We start from the raw sequence: 18,962 nt of genomic DNA on the forward strand, positions 1-18,962 counted from the left end.
ATCTCACATCTGCTTGATGCAGCTGAATCGCTACAGATGGAATGTTTCCATTCTTCTGACATACTTTTGAACTTAGAATAAACCTAACACCATAACCTGTCCTCTGTCTTCAGCCTCCTGGAATGCGCTTGAAAACGTGCTCCTGATAAAAAACCTTATTATCATACCTGAGCCATGTGAAGGCCTCCTTGCAGGGCGGCCTGACTGTGTGCTTCCACACCACTGCTCCTGGTCTGTGAAGGTCAGGAGAGGTAGATAAAACCTCAGCTGACATGTGTGGCCAAGATTGAAAGTGCAGCCAGTTTTTGAAGCTCAGGACACACCTGGACACAACTGGACTACAGCTGAGTGCCTGAGTGCATCAGAAAGAAGGAGAGGGAATTATTTGCCTTTGGAATCACACTGATTCTTTATTTTCTCTCCACTTCTCAGAAACCCCTGATGTCACATGTGGCCCAGCGTCAATATACACAGCAAACATGTGGATGCTGGAAAAATCTTGCACTGGTGTGATATACTGGGTCTGAAGTTGTTAATAGGTGAGATCTTTGAACTGAGGTAGTCACCAGAGTAAGGTGGCGCAGCATGTCGTGTCCGTCCCCTACATGTCGACACTTTCTCTCATGCAGTTTTCATAGAGACAAAGTCAGAGGTGAGGGTATAAGTCCTCCCACCGGTGTTCAGAAAAACATGATATTCAAGGGAATCCCTGCCAACCTGAGCAGATTAAGAGGTCTTACAAATGCAACAAAAGAGATATTCTGACAGATTTAGTGTCCTCACCACTGGAACCAGTGATTCCAGTCTGAACTGGAAAGTGTCAGGTTTGAAATATAATACAGATTTTCTACATCACCGCCTTGAAACCTGAGAACTTGTCTTTGGTTCCAGGGTCATGTATGACTAAATGTTCATTTTAAATAGCCTGACAGCATAACAGTTGGACCTGAAATGTTAAAGAGCCTCACAAACAGAGATGTAGTAAATGAACTGCTGCTTCAGATGAAGTTTCTCTAAAATGCTCATCTGTCACATTTCGTCTTTCATTGGTGTGTATTCTGTTAGACCACTGCAGCCACTGCACAAATGTCTGTTGATGACGGACAGTTTTGGAGGCACAGCTCATTACTCACCTGTGATGATGCAGGAGGGAACTCTCCAAATGTCAACAGCTCACTGTGATGACTCAGTGAGACACAGTGATCTCATTTCATGGAAACATCCACGCAGTCGGGGTAAAAAATACCCCAGATGAAGGAACCATCCAGCTCTGGGGACCTGCTGACTGGTCCTGGCTAATCTGAGCGGAGAGTGTCTCCTCCCGCCGTGTCACTTTTCTATTATTTGCAGTGTTTACTCCTTCACATTTGTGAGCTTTTCATTGAAAATCAACACAGAGCTCCTGATTCAGTGCAAGCGGGAGCTGCTCTGGCACACAGGATCGATTTTGTTGCCTAACGAGGGATCCTTGATGGCCTGAACTTGACAGCCTCACCTGGACATACACACGGGAGGGGCTGGCGTCCATACTAAGGCTCCCCATCAGAGCTGGATCTGATTCTGCTGCTCGTTTTAATTGGCTGATCAAACCAAGAGCATGCGGTTAACCAACGATGATCACCGCGTCAGCCGGCACCACCGTCAGACTGCAGCTATTAATTAGGAGCAGATTTAGCTCAGTGAGTGAAAAATTATAACACTCTTATTCCATCAGAGGTGGTGCTTCTGTCCTTAATATGGTTGTTCATACATTACCGAAACGCGTGTTGGGTTCTGTGGCAGACGGTGCTGATGGGAATACAACTCTGCATTCTCACCTTTCTAGTGTGCATTGATATCTACTAATAATCTATGGACATGTTTCCTAGGGAACGATTCCAGTTTGTAGCTGGGAAATAAATGCGGAGTCTCAGTTGACTCAATTAGAAAAGAGCAAGAGCATGCTACTTTACTTTAATGTAAAGTAACATAAACCATCTACCTCTCTACTTTAAAAACATCATCCTCCTCCACGTTAGCAGCGCTATTATTTGGATCAAATCTTTTGAGTCGTGAGCAGAAAAGCTTTTTACTGCAAATAAATATAGAAATTGTTTGGAAACCAGTATAGAAAGGCTAATGGATATCCATTATAATGGGGGTGTAGCTGCAAAAATGGTTATCCAAGCGTAGGCTAACATTTGTTGAGAGAAATTACTTTGAATGACTATGGCTTCCTGCAAAATATGGAATATAAGATAAATATAAAACTGTGATGCATGCGTGTGTGGAACATCCAGGAGACACGTGTGTGTAATTTCACTGGCTCACATGTGCAGGACAGTGGAGCTCTGACTGTCCAGAAGAACAGGTGCACATATAAAATCTTGACTTTATTATTAGAACATCTGTTCTGATCGACCATCACCTGAAGGATCTATAATCATCTGTCAGAACGATGAAAAAAAACACTGATTTCTGGACTTCTGCTACTGCAGCTGTGGAATGTTCTGCTCCAACATTTACCTGTGACCAGATCCCAGATCAGCCTCCAGCTAAAAAATGAGCCCCTACTCCAAATCTAGTTTGTTCCCTATTTTATTTAAGTGATTAAGTGCCTTTTTCATACAATTATTTCCATTGCGTCTTTGTCAGGATGTGTTGACATGAGTAGCTGCAGAAGGTCAGGGCTGCTGATTTAAGTTCTCTACCAAGGCCGAGTCTTCTTTTCTCCTACATTTTCGTTTTTCTTCATCATTGTTTTCTGCAATTTAATATGTGTTCAGATTGAGTAGGCAAATTTTCAAAATGAGTCTGGATGCAGTCAGATGAATTATTAAAGACCTTGTAGAGCCACAATTAGTCTTAGAGGAAGGGGTTGCCCCATAGGTCTGAGATTAAAGGGGGGAATGTCAGGCTGCAAGCTTTTTTTTTCTTTTCATGTTGAGAACATGAGATTGTTGCCCTTTCATTCGTACGTTCATCACCGCAGAGAGAGTCCTGGAAAACTGTCAGACTCCCACTTTAATGAGCAGTGCTGGAACCTGCCGCCACCATGGGAACAAGGTAGATTTTCAAAGATCGCGTCCACTTGTGTTTGTTCGACTCTTCAGCTCCAGAGGTTCGGTGAGATGCACCTAATAACAGGTTTGTATAGACAACAGCTGGACTTGGTGCTAAAATCTAGGTGTTGGCTTTGTTTTGTAAAATAAGGTTTTAAAGTTGGCGCTTGTTTGATTGTCTCTCAGTGTTTGGTGGTTAAAGTGAGGCTTTCATCACAACAAGAGGGGAACATTTTACAGGACAGCAAAACCTGTTTTTTCTGCTGAGCGCTACAAATACGATCATTCTTCTTTAACACTTGTGTTGTTTTCTCACACATTTGTAACTAAACAGTGAAGAACAAGAGAAGAGCAACATCTCAGAACTTGCTGAGTATCTAACAATGAGGGCCTGACACCAGATGTGGGGGTGTGTTTGTGTCCTGTGAGTCTGCTCCATTATTAGCAGATAAAGGAGAGGTTCTGCATCTTTGATTCTCCTGTCCTTCCATTTCTCCCTGCCAACCCGAAACCACACCCATACACTCCTGCATGTGGCCGCTGCCCTCTGCTCCTATTTTAGGCAAACATTTGAATATAGATTTCTACACATTGCTGATGGGAGCAATACAAAGCATTTGTCGGCTCCGATCAGAGAGTATTAGCATGTTTCTGATTTCTGCCCTGTGCTCCGTTGATCACCATCACTTCATGGTTGCACGAGCTCATCCTAACAAAGGCCTGAAAGCACAAAAGAGACTGCAAATTAAATATGGATGAAGGTAAACTTATGACTTAGTGCTACAACAGAAGGATTCAGCTGTTGTTCCAAAAGCTTTTCTTAACTGTCGGTCACCCTCAGATGACTAGCTTCATTTTCATCTATTCTCCCATCTAAATAGTTTTTTTTATACTGTAGTAGTAAACTCATAATATAAACACATCATTTTAAATATATTTTACACTATTTTTCACTACTAATAAGCTCCAACACAGACATTTTCATCACATTTCGTCATAATTACAAAGTAAATATATACATTATTTTCTGATAATTAAACCACCATCTGGTGGTCAAAGGCCGTGAATTGAATCATCTGTGTTTGGTGGGCAAACAGATCCAGTCTCATGCTGGGAGGAACAATTTATAGCTCGGCACTAATGATTCCGTAATAACCCAATTTTCAGGGTTATAGTTCCAATTTGTGAAGTAGAAAATTTGGTTTTAATGTGTCTTGACCCTCCCGAACCCTGAACCACATGGATGGATGGATGGATGGATGGATGGATGGAGCTACTGTGGGAACTGATGACCTTTGACCTGAGTTTTCTCCACAGATATCATTTTTCTGCGACATTTTCTTAACTGCATCCTACATATTTTCATCCCCTCACTCACACAGGAGCTCCGTAGCCCCCACAGTGCAGCAAAGATCCTTCCAAAACCCTTCAGGGAGCCACTCTTAACAAGCAAGGCATATCTAAGCAGATGGCTTCTTGATCTGAACAGTGGTCAAGTGCAGCAACAGGCCAGGGTGGTAAAAACGGATGAAAAAGAATGAAAAAGAGAAATAGACAGTTTAAAGAAATAAGGTCAAGGACTCAAGTAGGGTTTAGTTTCTACTGAGGCTTTAGCTGCAGAAAGGCAAAGGAAACTGAAACTAAAGAGGTGGATTATGGTCCAGTACTGCCTTTTATGTTATCATACAGAAAATGACATAGAATTCTAAAAATTATCCAACCTCAGAAAACAGAGGTAAGGTCAAGAGGGTCAGGGATCATTACATTAGGGATCACTTCAGAGAAGAGTATTAGAGAAAAATGTTATCGCAGTACGGTGTCTCACTCTTGAAACATTTCCTCTGATATATTTGTTTATAAGAATCCTCCAGCCAACATTTTTGTTTTCCTTCATCTTCAGCCTTCTTCACTATACGCAGGGCAGAATAAATGACACACACAAGCACCTACACACACACACACACATCAATCAGTGCTGCACACACACTTCTGGATAAAATGTTCAATAAAGTGAATATAAATCTGCAGTTCCTGTTATCTGTCTTCAGCAGGAGAGGAGAGGAGAGGAGAGGAGAGGAGAGGAGAGGAGAGGAGAGGAGAGGAGAGGAGAGGAGAGGAGAGGAGAGGAGAGGAGAGGAGAGGAGAGGATTTGCTCTCTGGTCTCTGCATCCATTCTGCTGGCATGTTGACCAAATAATCCAACACATGGAAATGGTGGGGATGCATTTTTGAGACATCATCAAAATTCTTCTTGGTTGCATCTTCTGTAGCATAAACAGGTCCAGCTGGACACACACACACAAACACACACACGCACACACACATACACACAAAATTATCTGAACCCTTTTTTTATAGCTGCTAAAGATAAAAGAAAGGACAAAATTGGAATAAGAGAATTGGAATCCCATCCAATATAGTCCTGTGTCATACTTTAGCCCTGAGACTGCCCACAGTATGAATCCTGCTGGTTTTATCTATTATTTCCTTCTGCTCAGGGGGTATTTGTTTTTTTTCTCAGGGTTCAACAACATTAGCAGGAACTCAGGTGCTCCTTCATGGGAAAGGTCAAGCTTGAGTGAAATCAGCCAATGAGACCTTTATTGCTGCCTGTGGCTGTTGAGACACAATGCTGCATTTTCTGGCACTAAGTGCCTCAACATTACTGATTTCCTCTTTCACAAAGCCCCCCTCCCCACCCCACCCCGGGTCAGACCACAACTCCCCATGAAGAGAGACTGAAGGAGAGCTGGATAGATGTGTAAAAGGTGTAATTCTGGAGGCTCCAGGATGAACAGCAAAGTAGGTCTGAGGAGAACGTCGGAGGAATCCCAAGAAGCCGTTTACAGGAATTAATTGGCAATTCTTGTGGGAATCAATGAAGCATTATGGTGCATTATCAATAAGCTCAGCTTCATTACTTCAGCCTGGCTGAAACTGACTCCTGTTGCTACATTTAAGCTAATAAGTTCAGGTGGCATGATTGTAGAGACGGAACCTTCCGATGATGCTTCAGTGGATCCACTGGAACATGTCTGAGTTAGTGGAGAGTGTGATTCTCATGGAGGAGACATGATTTCGATAGGTTAACAGGCTCACACCTAAACAAATGCACCCACCCAGTGAACAAACACACCCACACAGGAAGAACTATAGAATTTCACCAATCAGCCTCTTGCTCTTTGCAGACAGATGCGCATTAAGATGAGCACATTCAAACAACTGCCAGACGGTATCGATCCAACATGTTGTTGGAAAATGGCTGCGTTGGAAGCTAGCAGAAAAATCTGGAATGCAGCCGAGGTTATGCTTCATGGGCTGTACTGAAGGAAATCATGGCAGATTAACTCAGATGTTCCATAAAGAGAGGAGGGAAATGAGCTTCGGCCGCAGCTCTTTGTTTAATGACAATAGTCGCGATGGAGGCTTTTGTCTGATGTGTGCTTATTTGTGGCATGTCAAACATCATGATGGAGGCTTTTACTTCCTATTATTATTTATGAGAGGACTTCCTCGACTGACAAAGAACATCCGAGGAGGGTCTGTAGGCCAACAGAAATATTTTGAGAGAAGCAGGAAAATGGTGTCGTGCATGAGGAATATTTGACTGCAAATGGAAACAAAAATGTGCATTTTAACACAGATGGACTGCTTTCTTCTCCACATCTAGACGGATAATGATAGAGTCCACGGCTCATCCCTCCTATCAGCATGCCGGATCATACGAGGGTTTGGTTTCCATTAAACTTTGTTCACACAGAGACGACATTTACGTGAGCGCACAGCCGATATATTTGCACTGTAATTATGGGCAGAGGTCAGTGGAATATACAGATGTGGCTGCTGCACAATCAGTTCTTCCTACCCAGCAAATCATGACTGACCCTCCTGATAGTGCCAGAGCCCACCAAGAAGAGCATTTCCCCCATCATTCAGAATCTTTGGCAAATGTTTAAAACCCCTGCATTAACTTTCTAAACATATTATCATCATCCTCTGCGTTGTCATCATCATTTTATCTGGTCTGATTATCATCATCTGCAGTAATTCATTCCTCTCTTATCTGTTTTCAGTACAGCAGAACTGTTGTCTAACTGTCATAAATTGATGTGATTGTGTTTCCAACACCGTAAAGAGAATATTTCAAGTTCTCTAGGTCACCTTGCTGGTCAGTTTGTCTGCCTGAACTGTCCCGTCAATGATCTCAACCTCAATGGCGCAGAAGAAAAAGCTGTTGGAGCATGATGGGAGCTTCACCGAGGACAAATGACTGCTGCTGCTTGATCAGTCCATTTAGAAGCACTGCTATGGTTATAACTGTGATCTCTGGTTAGTGCACATTAGGCATTTGTGCTCAGAAACTGCATGGCTGTGAGCTGATAACCTCTAAAAACAGTCTCTGACATTCACTCAAACCAGTTAAAGTTAACATTCACTTCAAATCTAAATATTTTGTCTTAATCACCTCAGTGTCTACTAAGCTGCCACTGTTTTTATGATCACGCTGTCAGCTCCATCATGAAAGTGGCTATATTTACATCTGCTACAGTGTAAAACAGCCTGGAGCCAGGAAGACAGAGGTCAGTCAACATCACTCATACACATAGGAGACGCGTATACCAGGCCCTCACGAAACCTCTATTCACGCCTTTTAAGGCAAATGACCCGTGGTGACGTATGTGAAGTCCGCCCACACATATGAAATTCCCATTGCCACGGTCATTATTCAGTTCTTATGCTCTTCACCTCGCTAAGAACACCTCCATGAGTCAGGCTAACTGGGTGCTGCTACTTAGCGTTGTCTTGATTACGGCTACAACTGACTCAAATTTAGCTGAACTGCTCATGTTGGTGTTAGCCACCAGCTACCCGTGGAGTGCGAATTTCGAGTGTGTCTTGGTGTCATTTTCCATCTCGCTATGGGTTCGGAACCTAAACATGAGAGCAACAAGTCTTCAGTGAGCCCCTGTCCTCAGGGGTGTGGCTTCTCCCTGCATGAAAAGGATCTCCATCAAGCTTGTCCTGTCTGCCTGGGGATTGTCCATGCCAGGAGGGCCTTGACGGAGCCGGTCTCATGCGCACATTTCCGCCTGCTTCTTGGTCCAACCCTCGAGAGACGGTAAGTACTCGGTAAGGCAACCATGGCTCAGCAGGACCCACTTTTTTCCTCGTTGAAGGACCTAGCTTCATCTATGCCCAACGGCGAGGAGCTTCTGTTTGGAGATTCTGTAGAAAGCTGGGCAGACCACATGGCGTCCGCTGACGGGATAGCCGAATATGAACCAGACACTACTGACTGTGCTAACCAGCCTTTACAGGGGCTAGACGTCTGTCATGACAGAGATGACCCACTGGACATCGGCCTGGACATACATGGCTTATCAGAGGATGAGCAGGAAAAATTGTTGTTGGATCAGTACACCGCTGCTGCAGCATAAGCCATCCAAGTTGACACCCTTCCTCTCACTGTGCTGTCGTGCAGCGGAAAAGCTGTCCATCGAGTGTCCCTCTCCTCTGCCAGCTCAGAAACCGTCGCGATTCACGGGATTTTTCCTCCTCCCTGAACCGACGACTGTTAAGCATAGCCTGCCCATTTTCCCAGACTTTGTTGCAGAACTAACTTCAGCATTGCACAAACCACTGTCTACCCGCACCACGGTGCATGGACATTTCTTGGAATTGGACAGAGAGGAGGAGACTGATCTGGTCAATATTCCACCCATGGAACCATCCTTGGCCTCGTACCTGGCCCCGTCTCATAAACATGTTGTCGGTAACTCTGCTACACTCCCATCAAAGCACTGCAGGTTCTCCACTTCTGTTCACAGCTGGAGAAAATTTACTGGTCACAGGCACGCACAATCTAATGGTTTGAGCTCCGGCACTATGCTCCAGATATACCAAGCTATGTCTCTGGCAGAACTCAGGAAGACTGTGCCTTCTGACAGTCCACCGGTCCCTCTGCTTAATGAAGTTAGAATTGCTATGGATCACATCCTTTGTGTGTCCGGCTGTGTTGCACTCTCCTGGGGGAGAGGGATGGTTTCCACGGTTGTGGCACAGAGGAAACTGTGGCTAACCCTGCCTGATGTCCCAGAGAAGGACCAAGCAATCTATCTGGATGAACCTGTATTGGCTGCTGGCTTGTTTGGTCGTCACTCGACGTCATCCAGATGAAGTTTGAGCTGAGGAAGAAGTTCACTGAAGATCTCAGGAGCATAATTTTCAGGGGTGATACCAAACCTAAACAGCCTGCTAACCCCCGCAGATCTATGCCATCACATCCTCCTAAAAGATCGGCACCAGCTGTAGGATTGCCAACCCTCAGCCAATGAAAAGTTTGTCTGGTGGAAACCCACGCACCTCGGCTTGGAACAAGGGCCCACCACTTAGCCTCCATAAAGGTTTAGGATGAGGTTTCCACCCGGAAAAGCCTCAGTCATCCTGACTTTAGGATTGACTCAGGAGGGGCTTATGTAGCATGGAGACACTGCTGCCCCTCATCTCTTGCCGCCGAAAAGGCTGCACTTGCATTTTGTTCAGAAAACAAGCCCCGACAGGCGCTCCGCATTCCCCATATAGTCTCCCAAGCATAGCATTCTCGATAACACAAATACCCCAATAAAGGTGCCCATTGTTCACTGTGTGAATGTTCCAAATGTGCAAGTAAGTTCGAAAAAGGTTTAATTATTTTCCTACAAAATTATGAATCACAAACATCAGGGTGGACTGGTAATGCCACCTCCCGCCGACATGCAATGGGGCGACAGTCCCTCACCCACAGTACTGCAGGTCAGCCGCTGGCCATTCATCTCCCTCACTGGCCCGCATGCGCAGTCTCACCTTGGGCCGAGAGGACCGTTGCCACAGGCTACCGTTTACAGTTCAAAGTTTGCACCCCCCTCCTTTCCACAGTGTGATATACTGTATACAGTTGTGGGGAAGGAGACGGCAACAGTATTGAGGGAAGAAATAAGCAACTTGTTGATCAAAAGAGCGATATGAGTTGTTCCAGTTTGGGACGCGAACAGAGGATGGTACAGCCATTATTTGGTTGTTTCGAAGAAAGGGGGAGGACTCCATCCTATTCTCGACCTTCAAGTGTTAAACAGATTCCTACGAAGTTACAGATTCAAGATGTTAACACTCAGACAGCTTCTGAGCACTATAACCCCAGGAGATTGGTTCTACATCGGTCGGTCCCAATGATGCTTACTTTCACGTAGAGATACACCCACACCACAGGCAGTTTCTGAGGTTTGCGTTCGAAGGCGCAGCCTATCAATACTTGGTTCTGCCGTTTGATCTTTCGCTTGCTCCCTGAACCCTCACCAACTGTGTCTAGGCGGCATATTAGCCTGTCTGGATGATTGGAGTTTAGTTGTGAGCTCCAAGCAGCGGGCAGCTGCGCAGTTGTCACAAACACTAACGCACATCTGAGCACTGGGGTTTTCTGTAAATCTTCAAAAAAGTTCAGTGATCCCCAGTCAACAGTTTTCCATCCTCGGGTTGGAAATAGGTTCCGTCTCAGATCGGTTACATCTGTCAAAGCACAGGGTGGTGGCGTTTCAATGCTGTCTCTCTCAATTTCAGTTGGGACGCAGACTGCGTTTCCGAAATATTTTACAGCTGACAAGTATGATGTCATCAATGATTGCAGTGGTACCACTAAGGCTGTTAATGATACGAGCATTTCAACGCTGGACGCTATCTCACCGGCTTTGTGTACCACGTCACCTCCAAATGAAACCGGCGATAACGCCTTCTTACATGACGACTCTCCTACTGTGGAGGGAACCCGGGCTGTTACGCCTAGGATCTCCCATTGAGAGGGTGTCTTTTCCCAAAGTGGCATCCACAAATGCGTCCCTGGGGTCGCATTTGGTGGGGTCGGATGGGGACGGAGCTGCATTGGGTTGCAGACTGTGGTGCAATGCAGGCTCCACATCAACTATTTGGAACTGTTGGCAACCTTGGCTCTGAAACATTTCTGTTGTTTTCTGACAGGCTATCATGTTCTGCTCAAGACAGATGATACGACAGTGGTTTCTTACTTAAACAGGCAGGGGACTCGTTCTCTTCCCCTCATGAACCTGTCTTGCTCTCTGTTGCTGTGGTGCAATACTCAGTACTCAGTTCCTGTCTGTCAGAGCTACACATATTCCAGGTCACTTGAACCTGGGACCAGACCTTCTTTCCAGGGGCACTCAACTAGTGAGAGGCTCCACCCATCTGTGGTGGCACAAATATGCTTCTGAGGATCAGAGGAGGTTGCACTCCTTATGCCCTGTGCGTACATTATGCACATACTATATGGACCACACCCAAGGTGTGTGTTTATGTGACCAATTGTTTGTTCGTTATGCTAATACAGCTAAGGGCAAAAAAGTGTCCAAACTGAGGATTTCCTGCTAGATTATCTCCCTGGCATACAACATCAAAGGTCTTCTTTTGCCCCTTGGTGCAAGAGCTCATTCAACCAAAGGCATGGTGACATCAAGGGCTTTGTTTAAAGGAGTATCTATGAGGGACATCTCTGTGGCCAGTTGGTCATCACCACACACTTTTGTACGGTTTTATCATTTGGACATGACAACCCCTTCAAAGGCTCACTCTGTCCACTCTGCTGGGTCAACGATACACTAGCATGTTAAGGTTTTGACTCTTGTTTGGTAACTGCTCTGTGGGGCGTGTATACATGCGTGGGAGGGGGGTTGAGTCGGCGCTCAGCTCTGCCAAACTGCAAACCTGTCTGCCAGATCTCCAGTTGTGGCAGAGACCTTAAAGTAGAAAGTTCTGCAAATATTGGTTGGATAGAGATGACATCCCATCTGCTGTGGAATGGAACTGGAACTGCTGTGGAAGTGGTCAGAGCAGAAAAACACCAGTATAGATCCAGAGCTGCAAGTTGAGACCCTGATTGTGTGTGTGTGTGTGTGTGTGTTTGTGTGTGTGTGTGTGTGTGTGTGTGCATGTGTGAAGACATGCATCTTCAGTAAAAAGCTATTTTTCTCTGTTCCAGCATCTCAAGGTCAAGCTGGAAGCAACAGCAGGAAGTCAATAGAGAATAGAGGGGCTTTGATCCAATCCTGGGTATAATTGGCACTTCAGAAGTTCATCTGGACAGACTGGCCTGTTGGAAATGTAAACCTGCTAACATGAGTATGCACACCAAAAGAACAAGGAACATTGGTGCAGAGCAGTCTGAAGAGCCAGCTGATGTTCAGGTCTTACTTGTGTTGTGGAAGAATCCCTTAGAGGAAAGTGTTTGCCTGCCAAAAAAAAGGGAGGGAGACAACGTGGTTGACAATTTCATTTTGGCATAGTAATTGATTAGTGGCTAGAGGCCAGAGATTTGAGGTGCAATGATCTGCTTCACTGCACATCCAGAGAAAGTTCAGAAATGAAAGAGCCGTCATTTGCATTTGAATCCAGGAGGACTTCCTTCAGGAATAAACAGCAGAACGGTGTCGATGTGCAGCATGTTAATCTGAGCCGTTTCCATCGACAAATAATAATAAGACGCGCAAAATTAGATTTTTTTTCCCGTCACTGATTAAATCCATAGTCTCCAAAAAACGTGGACCGTGAAGGAAGAGCGGAGAGATTAGGCGCAGAAAGAAACCAGAAAAGAATAACCCAGCACAGGTAGCCCTTAGATTATGCATCACATGATTTCCCAGTGGAACATGTGAAGCTAAACACTCTCTATAAGCTGAAGTGCTGCTGTAGAAGCAGAGTAATTGATCTCAGCCCCACACCCACACAGACAGAGGAGGATGCTGTAGCTCACAGCTTGAACCCATGCCAGGTACCACATGCCTCCAGAGCAGTCAGCCCAAAGAGCAGGAATGAAAAGATAATCATAAAAGACAGAGAACTGAAAAGGGATGGAGGGGAATTTAGTCATGACTGTTTGACACCAGTCTTTTTTGCTGCACAAAACATGACTCATTCTGCATTTGGTAACAAACAGTGTGAGTAAAGTTTCCCACCCAAGAACTGTTTTCCTGGAGTGCTGAGTGCATTTGTGGGGGTGAATGATTCAGTGCTTGTGTCTATCTCCACTTTATTTGTCCCTGGACGGGATTTTATTTACACAAAAGAGTGTTGGGAAGACACAACGCTGCAGAAAACAATAAAGTTTTAAATAAAAGGCACTTGAAAACCCCAGTTTATTGGACCGACAGCACCAACAAACAGTGGCAACATCATGGTTATTATTATTCACTCACATTATTGGTGCAAAATATAATATGATGAAAATACAAATCAATATATTTCCTTTAAGTTCAAACAGAAATGGTGTAAAGAAAAATGGTGATCATAACCAAAGTGCATCTAATATTCATCTGTAATGCACACCCTCCTCCACGAGCACTTTGCTTATACTATATTTCTTATCTGCAGGGACTATTTTCTTCTGCTCTGACGCAGCAAAGACATGGTCACATGATAAATGTGGGCATCACAAAAGCACCATAGGTCTGGCCCTGACACCAGATTCCAGGTTGGACGACAGGAACGATCAAGCAGCACATTTATTTTCATGATGTTGGGTCAGATTAATGCTGCTGTCGACCTCCTGTTGAGTGTTACTCCTGTCCTGATGTGTAGCTACAAATTCTTACTGCAGTCTCACCCCTCAGCAAAGGCCAGTGAACATGTAACGGAATCACCTTAGACTGTTTGATACCTTTGCATGAAGTCACTGTTATAGACATTCAAACCTGTGTAACCTGTATCTAAATGATTAGGGGGTCTCAATAGACAGATGGAGGGATGAGCTTGGGTTGGATGGCTCCACATCAGCCACATCAGAGTGGAAACCAGTCAAACAGAGATGTGCCGAGGCTGAAATACGCCGGTTTAATTCCTCAGCAAACTCATCAGCAAAGCGCCAGCCGCTCAGACCCTCATTAAAGAACTCAAACACACTCCTGCAAAAACAGATGCAACCTGCTGCTCCTCTCACACACATAAACACACACACACACACACACACACACACGTAGAAATCTAGACCTTATTTAGGATGCGCATTTGCTAATAAGCGTATGTTTCTTATTCATAATTCTATATTCTCTGTTTATGTTCCTGATGGATAAACTTCCTTATAGAAATGCAGCACTTAAATCTCTGAAGGTTTAAAGTGCGTAACCTCCAACTGTTAGGTAATGCTCCATAATTAGCTCTCAGGGTATGAATGGTAGAATGCCGCTTCAGTTCATCTCTCTCAGCAATGGCTGCCCCAACATTTCATATAGGTCATGTCTGCATTATGTGTGTAGAAATGAAAATCTATATGTAAGGCGATGTGAGAGGTGAGCAGAAAAGAAACCAGCAAAAGTCAAAATGGCAGCTGGAGGTTCTCAGCAGAGAGGAACCATGGAGACCAGCTCTCTTCACCAGCAACCTTCAACCGACCACTATACCATATCTTTAAAACCCATTTAGCCCCCCCATCCCCATCCCCACGCACTTAACAGAACCAAATTACATTTGGTAACTCCCAGCTGAGTGAAAGGAAGAAGTGCTTTCCAGAGGTCCATGGGGGGATTATGAGGAGCAACTGAGCTGAGAGGGAAGCAGCAACATGCTGGCTGATGACTCTGAGTGGCCTCAACTCACCACTGCATTCGTGGTTTGAACATTCTCAAACATAAAGATCTCCACGATGCCTCAGAGAAACTGACCTCATGAGAGGCGAAATGCAAAACCGTGTCCTGCTCAATGCATATCCGGGAGGCCAAAGATAAAGGAGCTCATCAAGTCATCAGGCAACATACATGAATGTTTTCTATGGATCACCATGATGTCAGCATTATAGAGCCAGTGCATTTGTATGCATGTGACTCTTGTGTGCATGTGACACTTTCAGGGGATTGTTTGCATGCTCGCTGTCCAGCAGCCATCGAAGCTCCGCCTCTTGCCCTCTTCAATCCCAGTGACCATTATCATCCCTGATCACTCTTCTTTCATAGCGATCACCCTCTTTTTATATTTATGAGCTGCTCTGGCTGCCATCTCTTCCCTTAAGCGGCGGTTGCTTTCCTCCCATGATAAATGGCAACACCGTTCACGCCGTGATAAATTGTAAACAAATGATAGTAAACGCCGGTGGTGCGAGAAGTCTCCACTATTAATTACTGGAGCAAAAATTAACTTTAAAGCTGCTGAATTCAATTATCTATCATGTCTAAACGTAGTGAACACAAACACTTTGGCCCATGTTCAGACTAATTCTGTGTTTATGGTCCAACATAACTGGGTTCTGGGTTCCTCAGTGTTTTATGATGCTCTCCATTTATTTTTTCGAGCTAAGAAGTTTTTATTATATAAATATTTAATGATGTTGAAGAACCTCAAAAACAGCACTTAAGTAATTATAGGCTACTTAATCAAAGACTTGATTAAATGATGCCGATCTTCAAACTCATATTACTTTATATCACCTTCAGTCAGCAGCTGATTTGACGTGTTATTTAATCATTTTGACGCCTCCAGCTCAGAGTTTCTAATCTGCTTCGATCTAATGTCGGCAGCTATAAGTTGAATCTGCAGCTACAGTCTAATATTGTCAAGGACAGTACAAGAGGTTTTTCAGCCTTATTGCTTCAATCATTTTGGTCAGAATAGTTTCTCTTTTAGAATCTGAAGCTGAACTGTTACAAATTCACCTTTTCATCAGAATCAGAATCAGAGTACTTTATTGATCCCTTTAGGGGGTGTCCATTAGGGAAATTAGCATCTCCAAAAAAACGTAAAGCACTGTACAAAATTACCCACCACCATTACACACCATAAAAACCTATTAAAGATAATAAAAATAGAGTAAAATAAGAAATAAAATAGAATAAATTAAAAATAGAATATAAATATAAAACTATAAAAATGTAAATAAATGAACTGAATGAATGAACTGAATGAATGGATGTCCCAGTATTATGTTATTGCAGTGTTGTTCCAGCCCTTCTGTTGGCCCTCCTCCCCCCCAGTGAGGAGTTGAAAAGTCTGATGGCTCGGGGGATGAATGAGTTCCCCAGTCTGTTTGTTCTGAACTTGGGGAGGCGCAGCCTCTGGCTGATCAGGATCTAACCCTTCTCCAGCCTGGAGAGGTCCGCTTTTGTCACACTCCCCCCCCAGCACACCACAGCGTAGGACAGGACGCTGGTGACCACAGACTGGTAGAACATCCAGAGGAGTTTCCTGCAGATGTTGAAGGATCTGAGTCTCCTCAGGAAGTACATCCTGCTCTGGGTCTTCTTGTACAGCTGCCTTGTGTTGCTTGTCCAGTCCAGCCTATTGTCCAGCCACAGCCCAAGATATTTGTAGGTCTGCACGCCCTCCACCTCCTCCGTTCCTATCTGAACTGGTCTAGGTCTCGGTCGGTCCCTCCCAAAGTCAATGACCAGTTCTTGGAGGTGTTGAGCTGCAGGCCGTTGTTGTGGCACCAGGCAACAAAGTCCCTCACCAGGCACCGGTACTCCTCCTCTTCGTCGTCTCTGATACATCCAACGATTTTCTTTCTCACTCTCCCAGCATGCTTTGCTGCACCGCTTGTTTATAGGTTTTTCTCTCAAGTCTTTCATCTCTCACTTTCTCCAGCTGGTCGCTGGTGTCTTAGTGGCCTCCCTCACTTCTTTATGATATGACCTCATCCAGGTGGATCCACACCTGACAATTTCACTCCAGGGAATGACTCCACTTCAATGACTCTCCAGCCATCCCAATTAAAGTCGCTCAATAATGTTTTTGTTACTGGTTCTGTGTGTGTGTAGTCATAATTCTCTACTGCTGCCGCAACAAATGTGTCATAAAGTTGCTTGGTGATCCCAGGACTGAGCTTTGACCTCAACATCCGCCAACAAATAATAAAATATGGAAAACTGTAAGGAAATGATGAGTGTTGTTGTTTTGTTCTTCTCACATTTGTGTCTTTTTTAGCTCCGCAGTGGCCAGATCTGTCTTATCTCCTGCTACAGACAGCCAAAAGTGCCTGTTAACAGGGCTTTGGTGTGATTAATTATCCCTCGTTGAGTGTTGGCACTTTGACTCCAACAGAACTTGAAAGAACCACGTCGTCTAGTTCAAGGATGGTTTGGGAAAATAAATGCAGACGTTAGTTTACGGAGGAGCAGAAGCCAAGGACGCAGCAAAGCATTCAGTCAGCCGTCACTCGCTAAAAGACGATGGATAAAGACCATCTCATCCCTCCTCCAGGGTGGACATAAATGACCCCTCCCATCAATTTAATGGATTATGCAAGACATTGCACCCCTGCCCCCCCATTCCCCCATAATGAAAAAAAGATGGGCTTCTTATTATACAGGATACAAGCTGGTAAATTTGTCCTATTCTAACATGAGATCGTGCCCTCGTCCTTTGAGGGGAAGTGATCTGAGAACAGGGTGAGACATGTGAGGATGGATGAGAACTCATGGGCTGAGAAATTCCTCTGCATCCATTTTAAATCACAACAAATCTTGTGTTTTTGTGCTCATCAGTGCCATGGCAACCATTTGATTATGTCTGAGAAGTAGCAGTGATGAGTAACAGAACCAAGAATGGATGTTTCCTGATGTCTGTGGGGCTCAGACAGGCTGAGCTCCACCCACTAGTCTATTTGTGTTCTGTTTCCTTCCTCCCAGCTCTTCATCACTTTCAACATTTTATTCATGACAGCATTACTCACCTGATCATGACCAGAGAGCAAACTTGCTCGCTGCCACCATAACGACAAGCTGTTCTTTTGAGGCGAAAGGATGAATAAATAGCGCATATACATTCTGAACCAACAACAGTGGCGTTCCTCCCATGTTCTGGCATCTCGTCCTTGACTGGTGCAGAAAGAAGTGAAGGAGGTCTCATCGGCCTGTGACAAATCTGCCTTTTTCCCTGGCTTGTTTTTCATTTGGATAATTCTACCCTCCAATGTGAAGTGATAAAACAACCTCAGTGGAGTAGTCTTTACGCAGCCAGATTAAATGTGATCACCTTGCCAACACACCCTGGGAGATCGCCATGATTAACAAGCAAAAGAGAATAATGATCATCATATGCAGGATAATAGCCCATACCAAATGGCTGCATGATCCGTACATAAATCACAGCCCATTTGCCAAACCAAAAGGACACGCTTTTACCCTCTGGCTAGATTTACGCACCAACAATCTGATTTTTTTAACCCTCAAGTGACCTAGATGTGATTATCTTTCTACCAATCCAAAAAAAAAAAAACACACACATTCAATTAATTTGAATTATAGTCTTACAATTAGAGCATTACTCCACTGTCCTCCACTAATGTCTTCATTTTATCCTCTGTGATTATGTCACACATACACACACACACACACACACACACTACAGTGAGGTTAATGACACACACACAGCTTCAAATCACACATTTATAACAGCAGTAGAGGAGCTGAGGTGGAAGGTGCAAAAGTATCTGGAACAGGAAACAATTAAGAAAACACAAAAGCTGGTGTTGACTCACATCTGTGTGACACACATGCAGCTCCTGGAAGGGCTTAAATAAAGAGATTTGCTGGATATAAACCATAAGCCATCGCTCTATTGTAGGTACCACTTATGACATCAGGGACACTCACAGCAGAGCAGCTCAGCATTATTCAAAACAACAGCCAAATCTGAAATGACAGCAAAAAAATACATCTGAGCCACTTCACACACACACACACACACACACACACACACACACACATGCATACAGTCACACACGTACATGCACACACACACACAAACCTGCTAAAATTAATTAGCCTCAACTCAAATTTGTTATCCATGTGAGGCTGGCAGAGCTATCATAAGACCTCTGACAGGCTTTATCATTACCAACAATCCTCAGGGAAATCGACCACAGAGCTAATCCATATGATGAGGGAAATACATAAT

General features: G+C 44.3%; 1 protein-coding gene across 2 annotated transcripts in view; it reads right to left on the minus strand.

The window, feature by feature from the left end:
- grid1a (glutamate receptor, ionotropic, delta 1a) overlaps positions 1 to 18,962 on the minus strand; it is a 130,265-nt gene that overhangs the window by 98,237 nt on the left and 13,066 nt on the right. The window lies entirely within an intron of this gene.

This window comes from Takifugu rubripes, chromosome 4 (genome assembly GCF_901000725.2).
Source record: "Takifugu rubripes chromosome 4, fTakRub1.2, whole genome shotgun sequence".
Lineage (NCBI taxonomy): Eukaryota > Metazoa > Chordata > Actinopteri > Tetraodontiformes > Tetraodontidae > Takifugu > Takifugu rubripes.